This window comes from Eschrichtius robustus, chromosome 6 (genome assembly GCF_028021215.1).
Source record: "Eschrichtius robustus isolate mEscRob2 chromosome 6, mEscRob2.pri, whole genome shotgun sequence".
NCBI lineage: Eukaryota > Metazoa > Chordata > Mammalia > Artiodactyla > Eschrichtiidae > Eschrichtius > Eschrichtius robustus.
In genome coordinates this window covers 128,526,992-128,540,144 of record NC_090829.1, presented here as the reverse complement: position 1 = coordinate 128,540,144, position 13,153 = coordinate 128,526,992, and the positions used below count along the sequence as shown (strand labels likewise).

Sequence of the window (13,153 nt, the reverse complement as noted above, 5' to 3'; positions counted from 1 at the left end):
TGGTTATTTAAAAACTAATGTATTTGCTACGTCCAAAGTGTTTATAATAAGCAATAAAATGAAATAACCCATTATAACAAGAGTTATATTTTAAATTGTCTTGCGTCTATTTTGTTTCACCCTCCGCCTCTGCCGATTTACCCTCGTTCTTCTGTACAGGAAACACGGGACTGGAGCCAGATAAACTTTGTTTTGAATCCTGTCTCCTGCCTGTATGACGATTTGAGGCAGGCCCCTTCATCTCTCTAAAATTCAACTTTCTGCTCTGGAAAATGTAAATAATAGAATCGACTTCATCAGGTTTTGTGAAAATTGGATGACTACACATAACATTGTACATATTGTGCCTGGCATGTAGAAAATGTTCTATAAATATTAGCCAAAAATAAATTAACAAAAGAATAACATAAGGATGACAGCCTCTAGAACTGTGCTATCTAACACATTAGCTACCAGTTACACATGATTATTTCACTTTAAATGAATTTAAATTAAACTAAAGGAAAAATTTAATTCCTCAGTCTCACTAGCCACATTTCAAATGCTACATCATCTCATGAGGTCAGTGGCTACCTTATTGGGCAGTGCTGCTCTAGAAAACCCTCTTTGCAAAATGCAAAGAGGTAGCAGGAAGGAGTTGAAGAAAAAAGCCACTATAGTCATCTTGTCCAGGGGGAACTGTGGACTTTGTCAGTTAACTGTGATGTCCTTCACAAATGTGTGAGGCCATTGCTCTGGAAGTAAGGTGGTGAGCTGCAGGAGAAGGAGACCCGTGAGCCATGAGAGACCCACCCACAATTTCATCAGGACCAGGGATGAGGAAGCTACTGCAAGAACTGGAGGGCTGATGGTAGAGGGGAGACCCCAGACCTGGCCCAGGAATCAGTGAGACGGGGCCACAGCCTGTGCTGAGTCTAATCAGTTCTGCAGCTGCCCTGCTCGGCTCTAGAATCCATTACACGGACATCCAGGGCCACCCACGTCCCTAAGATGTAGCACTGAGGTGGACTCCGTCATCGTCTCGTTCTCACCACCAAAGGAAGGCAGCACTCACCACGCATCCACTTACTCCCAACTGGTCCATGTTCAGCCAAACCCATTTTGCCAGCTTTTGGCTGTAGGTCAGACTAGATTGAGCCCATCAAATCATGGAACTCTGGGTGCTATTATTTTATGTTTTAACTTAATTTAAACAACCCAACATCAGCATGCCAAAGCTACGTGATCACCTTACTCATCACCACAAAGACTTCTAAGGACTGTCAGATCCTCAGTCAGAACCTGCTTGAAATGTGGTTTTTATTTTCTAATTACAGGCCCAAGCTGCAGGGAACATGGCTGAACTTGTGTAAGTTCAGTGCGTTTCTGTGCAGGCCCACTCTGTGGTATGGTCCAGTCCAAACTATGTCAGAAAGGAAAGTGACATAACTAGCTTGAAAAAAGATCTATAGGTGATTCTGATTTCCACCCTAACCTCAACCGTACCACTGCCTCCTATGACTGGTGAATGCAGAGGAAAGAGCAAAGGCTTCAGAGTAAGACTCTAGTTTCTCTCATCTCTGCTACCTTCTGAGTTATGTGTTCTGAGCCAAATAACTGAGTTTCCATAACCTCAGTTTTGTCCAAAATATATTTGTGACTAACACCACCCTTGGCAGGATGTTGCAATGATTAAAAACAGTACAGGTAGGACAATGGTCATAAAGATTCTATCTAGGTTGGTGACACAAATATACATACCTAATTCTCATTCCAACCTTTGTGCCCCCAATCCCAGGCCTTACCACTTCTATAAGCAGGTGTAACAGTTATCCATCACTGTGTAACAAATTACCCCCGAACTTGGTGGCTTGAAACAACAACATTTATTCTCTCGGTTTCTATAGGTCCAGAATCTGGACGTCGCTTAGCTGGTCCTCCAGCTCAGGGACTCTCACAGGCTGCAGTCACGTCAGTGTGCAACAGAGGAAAGATCAGTCTCCAAGCTCACTCACATGCATCGTCGTTGACAGGAGTCTGCTCCTTGCAGGCTTTTGGACTGAGGGCCCCAATTACTCACTGGTTGTTGGTTACCCCTATTCTTTACCATATGAGCCTCTCCTTAGGGCAACTCAAAAATATGTCAGCTTGCTTCCCCAGTGCAAGCCAGCAAGAAGAGCCATAGAGTGAAAGAACCTGGTAGCAAAACATAGTGCTAGCCAGAGGGGAGTGACAGACTTAAAACCTAATCTTGGAAGTGACATCCCATCACTTTTGCCATGTCCTATTCCTTAGAATCAGGTCCCTAGGTCCACTCTGTACAAAAGAGGAGGGGATTACAGGAAGGTGCAAATACCAGGAGGTGAGCACATTAGGAGCCATCTTGGTAGTCAGCCTACCGGAGCAAGGATAATTCATCTCATTGCCTTTAAATTCATTATTTGGAGTTTAGGCAATCTTGCCTCTAACAAGAATGTGCCAACTCAGCAGCTGAAAGAATACCAGGGCCATGCTTGGCTGTGATCAAATTGCTTTTAGTGACCTGGCAGGGGTAGAATGGAGCCAGCAACAGAGGCCCATGCTAACTGGGTAAGTGCTGCATTCCTAAGGAACATTGAAAGGAGACACTACATTTGCATTTTTCATGAACTTCATTTACAAGCTGTACTAAAGTCCATCACATTTTGACAGGGAATGAAGTACAACACATACCACATACCTTCTGGACAAGTCTTAATGTGGTCCCAGTTCTAACCTCTGTTTCAACTTTGTTCCAAAATATTTAATCTTCATCAAGAAAAGAATTCCAAGACAAGTTTCCAGATGAGTGTTCAGTGGATCAAGTTGCTACCTAACCTAATCCTGAATACCTTCACTAAAAATGGAAAACAAACCCAAAGAATGTTTGGGACTGCAGAAACATGTGCTGGGAATGTTTGCCTTCTCTGGATGCGTTAAGGAATAACTGGTTTAAAACAATGATACCCAGTTAGACTCTTCGATTCCTATTTCTGCTCTGCTCCCCCTCTGATACCCCAGTCGTGAGGAGCTTTTGAGTGTTTACCACCTGCCATTTCTTAGGGAAGAGGAGGCAGAGGAATCACCTTCTGAATCACGTTTGGTAGTGAGTGATAAGTGAATAAGAGATCTCATATTGTTTCCATGGCCTGAAAGATCAATAATTTTTTCTGATTAAAATCCAAAGAGAACCAAATGATCTGATTTCCCCATTTTTGTATCTTGAAGTCAATGTCTTCATTATCACACATCTTGCATATTATCTTCTCTGTTAACTGGGAACAACTTGAAAGCAGTTCAGAAGAATGAAACTGTTGAAGTTCAAGTTCTTCTGTTTTGCCTGTGAAAATGCACGTGGAGACCCACCCCCTGGGTCTCACCACCACATGAACACACAAGACAAACTCCCTCACTTCCTTGCCTGGGGATAGGCCTCTCACTTCTGTAAAACCCCTGCTCTTCTTTCCGGATGGAGCTAAAGGGCTTATACTCTGAGAATTCTGATCATTCCTCCAATTAGAACTGAGTCCCACCTCTGCCCCTTTTTGTACCTATCTTTGTACTCCAAGGACTATCTCTTGGACATCTGTCATCCCCAGGTTGTTACTCAACTATATTTGAAATATGAAATAGATGATTGACTATATTAGGTCAGCAAATAATATTTGGCATTAAAGAAAGTTAAAATAACTTTAAGAATGAAAGGAAGAGAGTTTATAGTGAGTAGCATATTCTAAAAGGGGTCCATAATCCAAGATATGGGTCAGGGAAGTGGGCAAAAGGCTATAGTTTTGTGGTTTTTAATTATGATGCATGTCAATCCAGATAAAGCTGGATTGTGTTTTTAAACACAAGTTAACACATGTTGGCTAAGGTAAATGTACACGCTAATCTTCACTGACTCACTTAGTCAAAACAAGACAACATGCTAGTTTGGGAGAGGCACTTTCATAATTCTTCAGATTAAAGTTCAGCTTCTCATTTTTTCCATAAGAAAAATACCAACCAAATATCAGAAAAGAATTACCTCATAAATCACATTTCCATAGAATGGATCCTAATGTAATGTAGATTTCAGAAGCATTGTCCAAAGGATCCACTAAGGGCAGTTTTACTAAAATATGATGTCATTGTTTTCATATTACCATTCCTTCAAGGTATGTTGGAAAACCACTGAGTATTCTGAAATGAAACAAAAAAGACCAAAACTGCTGGAAACGGGTAATAAAATGGCTACCAGCTTTTGTGCTATTACTATTTAATATGTACAGAGAGCAATAGAGCATTTATCCAAGTCCCGAAAAGCAGTAATACCATTGTAAAAAAGATTGATTCTCAATGGAATCCTCCCTAAAAATATCTAACTTTAAATCATAATAATAACAATAGTTTGGGGGGGGGTGTTGGTGCCAGGCACTGTTGTAAGCACTTTACATTTAATTACATTTAATCTTCCAGTCTCATGGCCTAGGTATTAAAATTATCCCCATTTTGCCGGAACTGTAGATACATCACTTCACAGTCCTAAAACATATCTTTCAGTGACAATAAACTTTTAATGCTGCAAAGAAATATATCCATATCTACACTTTGCTTGTAAGAGCTACCCATGGCAATCTTGGAGCTGATCATAGAAGCTGCCTTTTCATGGTTTGAGTTCCAAGTGGATGATTGTACATGTTTGAACAATCATGATGACTACTCCTATCCTTCACTTGGTCCATCTGTTGCAATTCATCATTTAGTCTCCATCGGTTCCAGTTCTTACATACACTGTGGCTGAGATAGAGAGTGACAGGACCCTTTCATTTCTGATACGGCACCTGGTCCCAGCAGATACTTTCACTCAGTTATCTCCCAGGTCATGACTTTTCACCTGTACAGAAACCACTATGAACTTTCAGTGGATGCTCTATATTTTCTTTTGACCAGACAAGAAATGAGTCAATATTTATGGAAAAGGGATAAAGGAAGGAGACATCTGCAAAACGATGTGAACTTTTAACTAATTTTGAAGGGATAGTCATAAATATTGGTAAGAATGAATAAAAACTATATAAAAATTGGTGTCTACATTGTACACATCTCATATTGTCATGGAATTGGTTGTTGGTTTTCTGTTGTGCATTTTTTTTAGAAACTCGAGAGCTCTACAGAATTTTAAAAGAAAAAATACATATAAGCAAGAAAATATTAAAGGACATTAATAATATGTTAGAATAGTTAGGGAAGGATTTTTAAATGAGAAAAAGGTAATAGTAGCCTTCCAGATAATTCTGCATAAACAGCAGAGTTCTATGCCAATCAAAAAATACAACAAGTTTTGCCCAGCACACAGCTGTCTATACATGAATGTCAAAATTAAAATATTTATGAAGTCTGTGCTTCTCCAGGCCATACTAATCTAATAAATGATATTTCTCCATCTTGGGCCTCATTTGCTACTGTAGCACTTCCACACTCCTGCAAAGTACAACCTATAATTGTATTTGGGAGTCCCCAGAGGATATTTCTTATGGCCTTTCAGTTACCAGGTTGCATCTTCCAGTTTCTTTTTCTCCAGCTTCCTTTTACTGATGTAATTGGCTAGACCTTTGCCAACCACTAGATTGCATGAAGGTCACGTGGCACTGCCATGCTGCTGACGACCCCTGTTAAGACCTGTGAATTGGTTTGCTGTGCCCAGACACCAGGATTCCTTCCAGGAGCTGCGATGTCGCCGTATCACTGCCCACTATTGCAGTGGCGGAGCTATCATGAAGAATAACCCCGGGGGCTGTGTCCACCTCCAGATGTTGTTGAAAGCTATTGGCCTCAGGTGCCATGAGAGTTAGGACACACACATCCTGAGGCCTGGGCCACTAAAAGGGTAGAGAATCCAGTATGCTAGAGTTTCCTCTGTTCTCTCCCTCCCTCAACAAGCCAGGAAAATGTTGCACTATGAGATAAATGGGAAAACACTTCTTTTTCTTTTACTGAAGACTTTAGGCTCAAAGCAGCCATACTTCATGTTCCCAATATCTCAGGGGTTAATTTGTGAAAATAGATCTTTCAGTTTTGACCTCACCTTCTTCTCCTCTCCCTCAAACTTAGACATGGATCTATAAGGAAAGGACAAATTTTAGACAAATTCTAGTGATAGACACAGTGATATTATTATTATTTTTTTGTTACAGTGATATTATTATTAAAAAACATTCCACTCTCCTCTGAAGACTGAGACATTTTTGGGGAATATAACTCTGGCTCTTTCCTCTTTTAAGATGAACCTTACCCAGGAGACTTCATAATCTCTCACGGAAGTAAACTCTTCGTGGACACGCTCTACCACTCAGTCCTTCGGACATGTCGGAGTGAAGAGTTTAAGCTCAACATGGGCAACTGCCTTCTGCACTACTTACAAAATCCTATGATTTCAATGACTAGCCCATTTCTCCCAGGAAAGAATAAGTGGCCAAAAAGTAGCACTTACCTGAAACTATTGTTTGGCTGAATTCAAATGAATTGAGGGAATAATTTTATCAAACTATTTAGATGGACTCATTATTTATTTCAGTCTTTTATATGAATTGACTATCATTCTGGATATCTGTAGACAAGTTCTTAAAGATATGTCAGTAGGAACCAAAACAAGGGCCAAATCCAAAGGTCTCTTCGTCGTATAATGATTTTTGAGCAAATGTATGGTACACGCCGCAACAAAGATCCTGCGTGCCGCAACTAAAAATAAAAGGAGATCCCACATGCTGCAAAAAAGATCCCACATGCAGCAACAAAGACCGCACATACTGCAACCAAGACCCAGCGTAGCCAAACAAATGAATTAAAAAAAAAAAAAAAAAGATACCTTTTTGGTATCTTTAGTGTTGGATGAACAAAGTGTTGAATAGAAACAAAAGGTTAAAGAACCTTTTGCATTAAACCTTTCTGTACTGCCTACCTTCCCCCTTGCCCCTCTGGATCTAATCTCTGCCCCTCTCCCCTCTATCTCTGCCTCAGGAGTATACACTGCATGACTGCATCAATGAGCTCCCTTGCCTACTAGGCTTCTGGTCGAGCCTGGTCAACGAGGAGCCCACTCAGAATATCATAAGGAAAACAGAGTAGGGATAGGGCATTTACTTGGGGTATTTCTGTGAGCTGTATCTCTCAAACAAAAGTCTCAATTCCCATGGGATGCCTTGTCCAAACAGCTATTTCTGTTAGCTCCCTCCTCTGGCCCATTCAGGACTAGGGCTAATAAAGCTTCCCCTCTGATACTAGCCCAGGGGTCCTGCATTATCCCTTGTTGCTTCCCTACACTTACCTATGCATTTCACTAAACTCTCTTCAAATTACCCTGTTTGAGTGTGCCATTAGTTTCTTGCCCTGACTGAAACACTCATTCTTAAACAACAACAACAACAAATCTACACATGAGTCATTTAATGTATTAAAGTAGACCAGAGTCTCTTCTCAGCTGCTCTAGGTTTCATCATATATTTATTTGTGAAAGCAGGCAGGAGATCTGGGTTCCAGTCTCAGCTCTACCATTAACTAGCTTCAGGACAGTGAAGAATTCTCCAGGGCCATTATTTTCTTAAAAACAAAATGAAGGTGTTAGACTAAATGATCTCTAAGATCATTTTTAGCTTTGTGTCCTATGAGGGACTAATAAATTACTACGTGGCAGCTCTCAAGAATGAACAAGCCAATAAAAAGAATTGCACAGACTCAGAGCTATAAGGCACCATGGGAATATTTTTATGTAACAGCTTTATTTCTTAGGTGAGGAAACAGACACAGAAAAGAGAAGAGACATATTCAAAGTCACTGCTGATGAGCCAACTTGTTGGTGGCAACTAAAAGGATCCCAAAGTCCTTGCTCTTATCCACTGCACAATGCCACTTCTCTACACAGCTGTTGGTTCAGGTTGTTATTTCCATTCTCTTTCCAACCTCAGGGCCTTTGCACATGCTGATACCGGTTTTTCTCACTGTTCAGATCTCAGTTTAAATACCAAACCATAAGATAAGGCTTCCCTGACAACCTGGTCTGAGTAAGTCTCCAACTACCCCTTACCATTACTCTGCACCACTATTTCCTGTGTGTTGTCTTCACATCACTTATTCCAAAATGTAATTAAATACTGTTTGTTTACTTGTTTCAATTCTGTCCCCTTTCTCCACTAGACTGTAAGCTCCCTGAGACCAGGGGCATGTCTGTTGGATGCATAACTCTATATGTAGCCCCCTAGTAAAATTCCTGGGGCAGTATAGGCATTCAAAAGAAAGTATATATTGAATTCACTATTGAATGTCTTTTACAAAACAACAAACTAGGGTATAGACTGTAGTTGCCCAAATGCTCTCATAAGAGAAGAGTAAAGTTAGGTGTAAGCCCTCAATTCTCAAATTTCAAGGGATCATCTCAGGAAATTATCTCCCTCCCTCTCTACTCCTTTTCTACACTGCCTCCCCTAAGGGACACGATTCACAGTGAGGGCTGGTGGAAGAGGAAACAGTAGGCCAGAAGCTCACAACTCTTAACTAGATGAAGTAGATGAGATCTTCATCTACACATAAGGGCTCACAGGACCACTGAAGGGCAAAATGTAGCTGTGTATGTGCTTTATCTAAGGTCAGGCTTATAGCTGACATCATTACCACCGCCACCCAGCCCCAGGGGGTCTCTGGAACAACACATGGTAGCATTTGAGTTGACACAATGCCTAAGGAGGTGCTACTGGCATTTACTGTAGCACAAAAGACAATCCTGTAAAACAAAGAATTTTCCTGCCCCAAAGGCCACAGGGGCCAACATTTTACCCCAGATTTTGTTTCCTCAAGCACCTCAGAGTAAACCCAAAAGGAAAAAATCCACAATTACATGAAGTATCATTAACTTAGAAATGTTTCAGATAGTTAATGACCCCAAGACATGCCGTTAGCAGTGAATTGCTCCACTGTCTGTGCTGGTCTGAGGAACAAGGGAGTATTAATAAATCTTCTACCTTCATTCTCTTCTTCAAACTTCACAGACAGGTGGTTAAATAGCAAGAATAGCTCAAGTAGTGTTTTGGTGTCTCTGGGTGCAGTTTTGCTTCGACAGCTATGTTTCACCCAAGTCATGAACATGTGTTCCCGGCCTCCCAATGATGGATGCAAATATCCACTGTTCAAGTCAGAATATACTTCTACCTGACAGCAAACTGTATTCTGTTCAGAGCAAAGCTGCTGCATTTTATTGTTGGTGAAGAGGCGAGTGGTAACTTGTGGAAGTGTAAGTTGTTGGAGTATGAATAATTGATGTTGGACATAAGTCCTTTCTTTTATGGACTCCATTCATTAGGGGAAAATCCAATCAGGAAGCATGGTTTTCATGACACCAGGCTTAAGGTATGTCTTTGGAAATAAAAACATTGGCTTTTTATATGTCCTGGGCTTGGATTTAAATAAATCAGGTCCTGTAACTGTGAGAGACGATTGAAATTAAAATATTAGAGGCCACTTTTCTACTTATATAAGGAGAACAAAACAGAAAATTACTAAATGGGTCAATTGATCTAATGATATCTCCAGGCCTAGGTTTAAAAATAAAATAAAGTTGGTAGATTTCAAAGGAAGGATATGATAACCTCTTTCCAGCAAGTTACCAAAAGTAAGCCTGGAACATTTGTGGACACCCTCTTTAGAATTACTTTCATTCACATATTCACTCATGCATTTGGGTATTTTTTTCAATCAATAGATTTTTTTTTTTAATTGCAAACATCCTTTGTGTCAGGCACTAAATGCTGGGTTGATAGCAATGAAGAAAATGGACAAGGTCCCTTGACTTATAGAGATTACAGCAGTCTCTGCTTACTGTATATGAAAAATACCAGTCACTACAAAATCCATTAATCGGATCCAATTGTAGGAAGTGCTGTGAAGACATTATCAGTCCAAGATGCAACCTTAGAAGTCGTTAAGCTTGACCCCATTATCTCAAAGGTGGGAAGGATGAAGCAGAAGGAGAAGTGACTTAAGTGAGTGTATACAGGGGAAGCAGCATGCCTGCAGCTCACACCAGTGAAGCGATTTTCTTCTGCGCATAAGGCGGATAGGACCACTAATAGGCAAAATACAGCTGTGTATGTGCTTTAGCTAAACTCAGGCTCATAGCTCATGTCATCTAAAGATTCTTCCTTAAGAACATTTGTCTTCTAAACCTGAGAGTTCTTTTTTTATTGTTTTAATATGACCAACACTGACTGTTTTCATTTAGTTTTGTTTATTAAGCCTGTATGTTATATCTATCTATGATTTGTTTGCTTGTCAGTTGGTTGGTGGGCTAGTTTTAGCAAGGCTTAACTAATTCACAGTTGTAAAAAGCCCTTTGTACAAGCCAATCAGAAAAGGCTACCTACTGATGACTCCAATTATAGGGTATTCTGGAAACAACAAAACTACAGAGACAGTAAAAGGATCAGTGATTGGCAAGGGTTAAGGGGGAGGGAAGGAAGAACAGGCAGAGCACAGAGGATTTTTAGGGCAGTGAAACACTCTACGATACCATAATGATGGTTACATGTCATTATACATTTGTCAAAGCCCATAAATGTACAACACCAAGAGTGAACCCTAAGGTAAAGTATGGACTCTGGGTGACAACGATATGTCAGCACGAGCAACAAATGTACCATTTTGGTGTGGGATTTTGATAGTGGGAGAGGCTGTGCTTGTGTAGGGGCTGGGAATATATGGGAAATCTCAGTACCTCCCCCTTGATTTTGCTGTGAACCGAAAACTGCTCTAAAAAATAAAGTCTATTTTTTAAAGCCCTTTACAAAGAGACAAATCAACAATTCAGTAAACAAGGAAGAGACAAGCACTGCTATCTAGGCCTACCTTTACTGATATGCCTTCATTCGTTCAACAGACGTTGACTGCACACCTACTATGTGACAGTCACAACTCTAGGTGCTGGGGATTTAGCAGGGAACGAAAACTCCCTGGAGCTTCATTCTAATGGGGGAGAAGGACAGAATAAATAAATACATAAATAAATAAGTAAGTAGTGTGTCAACTGTGGAAAAGCTCTGAAGAAAGTAAGCAAGGTCAAAGGAGAGAGGACAGAGTTGGGTAGCAAAAGGTTTTTTTTCTGGTAGGAAGATCAGGGGACTCTTGATTCCATGCCATTTAAGTAGAAAATGTAAAGTAGTGAGGGACTGAGGCTTGCAAATATCTAGGGCAAGCGTGTACCAGGAAGAGGAAACAGCAAAAGCTAAGAGTCTGGGATGGAAGAAGAGTCAACCCATCTGTGGCAGAGCCAGGAGGCCATTGTGGCTGGAACAGAGGGAACAAAAGGGAGATGAGGTCACATGAGTATCAGAACAGATAGGGGAAAGCCTTGTCAGCCATGGTAAAGATTCTGGATTTCATTCTGCGTGAAACGGGAAGTCACTGGAAGACTCTGAGGCATATAATGTTACTAGAATGCGAGTGTTTAATTTCAAATGGCAAAATGGTGTGATATACGTTCGCTGTAATATTTAACACTTGTATGTTGCTCTTCAGATTTCAAAGTGCTTTCATCTGCGTGACTGCATTTGTATCCTCCTAAGGATGTTTAACGGGAAAGTGTGAGGAAGAGCTGTGAAATAAAGATATACATGGGTTAAGGCAAATATGCAAATGCACAGCCTGAGACCGTTTGGAATTAGGCCATGGTTATCTGTCCCATCGTAGCATGGTTTCCTTTATCAGGACAGCCCTTCCTTTAGCACATCCTTAATGGATATTTGTAGACTGCAGAAGATAAAGAAAATTTTGGGAATTGGGTCACTGCTGTGGATCTTGAGGGGGCGGGGAGCAGAGCTGGGTTGTTGGGTAGCAGTTGGGAGTAGCTTACAGACAGGTGGTACTGGAATAAAATTAGGAGTACTTCAAAGTGGGGAGTTATGGTTCCCTGAAATTTTTTTGACCCAAAAATGTCCCCTAATGCCTGGAGAATACTGGTCAAGCTCTATCCAGCCCTTCTTAGCCTATCCACCAGAGGCACATCCAGAAATAAAACTTCCCAGCACAAGATGAGGTGTGAAAAGTTCATTTTCATTTTAAAAAGCCTGTAGGTCTTCCCTCTGAAATGTTCTGTCGCCCTGTTTGTAGTTTCCTGGACTGGAAAATCTGGTTCTTCGCGTGGTTCTGCCTATACTTCCTGATGTTTATTATCTCTATAGTACACAAAAATACACAGCCAATTTCATTCTTTTTTGGCCGGTGGGTATGTACAAGAAGGGTTGTGTCAGATAATTAGAAGTATGAGGACTGGTAAGTCCTTGGTTTTTGTAAATGTTCTTATGGACAGTTTTACCACTGTTTTTTTTTTGACAGAACTGACATGTAACATAGGGCCTTTTACTTCCTAAAGGTATTGTAATTTATGAAGTATATTTAATATCTTTTATGCATGCTTTGGGCAGATATGAAGTAAGAATGGGAAATATTATTTTACTGTACTTCCCCTCTAAAATGAATTTAAGAAGTGTGTATACTTCTGAAAGTAGAAAATTTTAGTTTATTGCTATGAATATTTAATAGTCTACATTTCCAATGATGAGTAATTTGATGTGCGTGTCTGTGATGCTCATTTAAGCATACATAATAGCAAATGGATATGGAGGTGATGTCCAAATCCAGAGAATCCATCATATATTTATGAATATAAATCATTTTTCATCCCCCAATTAGTCCATTACAAAATAAAATTTACAAACCAAGCAAATGTTTCCCATGTCAATTACCAGATTTTAATCCCCTACCTACATAAAACATTCAAAGGAGGACCTCAAATTTGGAAATAGCTACCGTGTTTTTCATTATAAGATTAACATTTTCCTTGAGTCAACAATTCATGACATTTTCCAGCTTTCTCTCAAAGCTATTCTTATAAGATGAATCAAACGAGAGAAGATAAATGTGGACATTTTAAAGAAAGCTATCTCTGCCATCAAACTTCTTTTTTCTAAAATAATGATGCCGCCTCCTAACTCAGAGCCAAAACATGACGATTTAGGGGTTGAATGATTATATTCTAAAGAAGTAATGCTATTTTATTTCTGACTTTTTTAATTTCCCATTTTCTATTTCTCAGTGGCATGAAGGAATGCACAAGCTCTTTGGTACATACAGA

The 13,153-nt window shown here is 40.1% G+C and overlaps 1 long non-coding RNA gene across 1 annotated transcript in view; it reads right to left on the bottom strand.

Annotated features, from left to right (window-relative positions):
• Positions 1–13,153, bottom strand: part of LOC137766528 (uncharacterized) — a 301,549-nt gene that overhangs the window by 37,984 nt on the left and 250,412 nt on the right. The window lies entirely within an intron of this gene.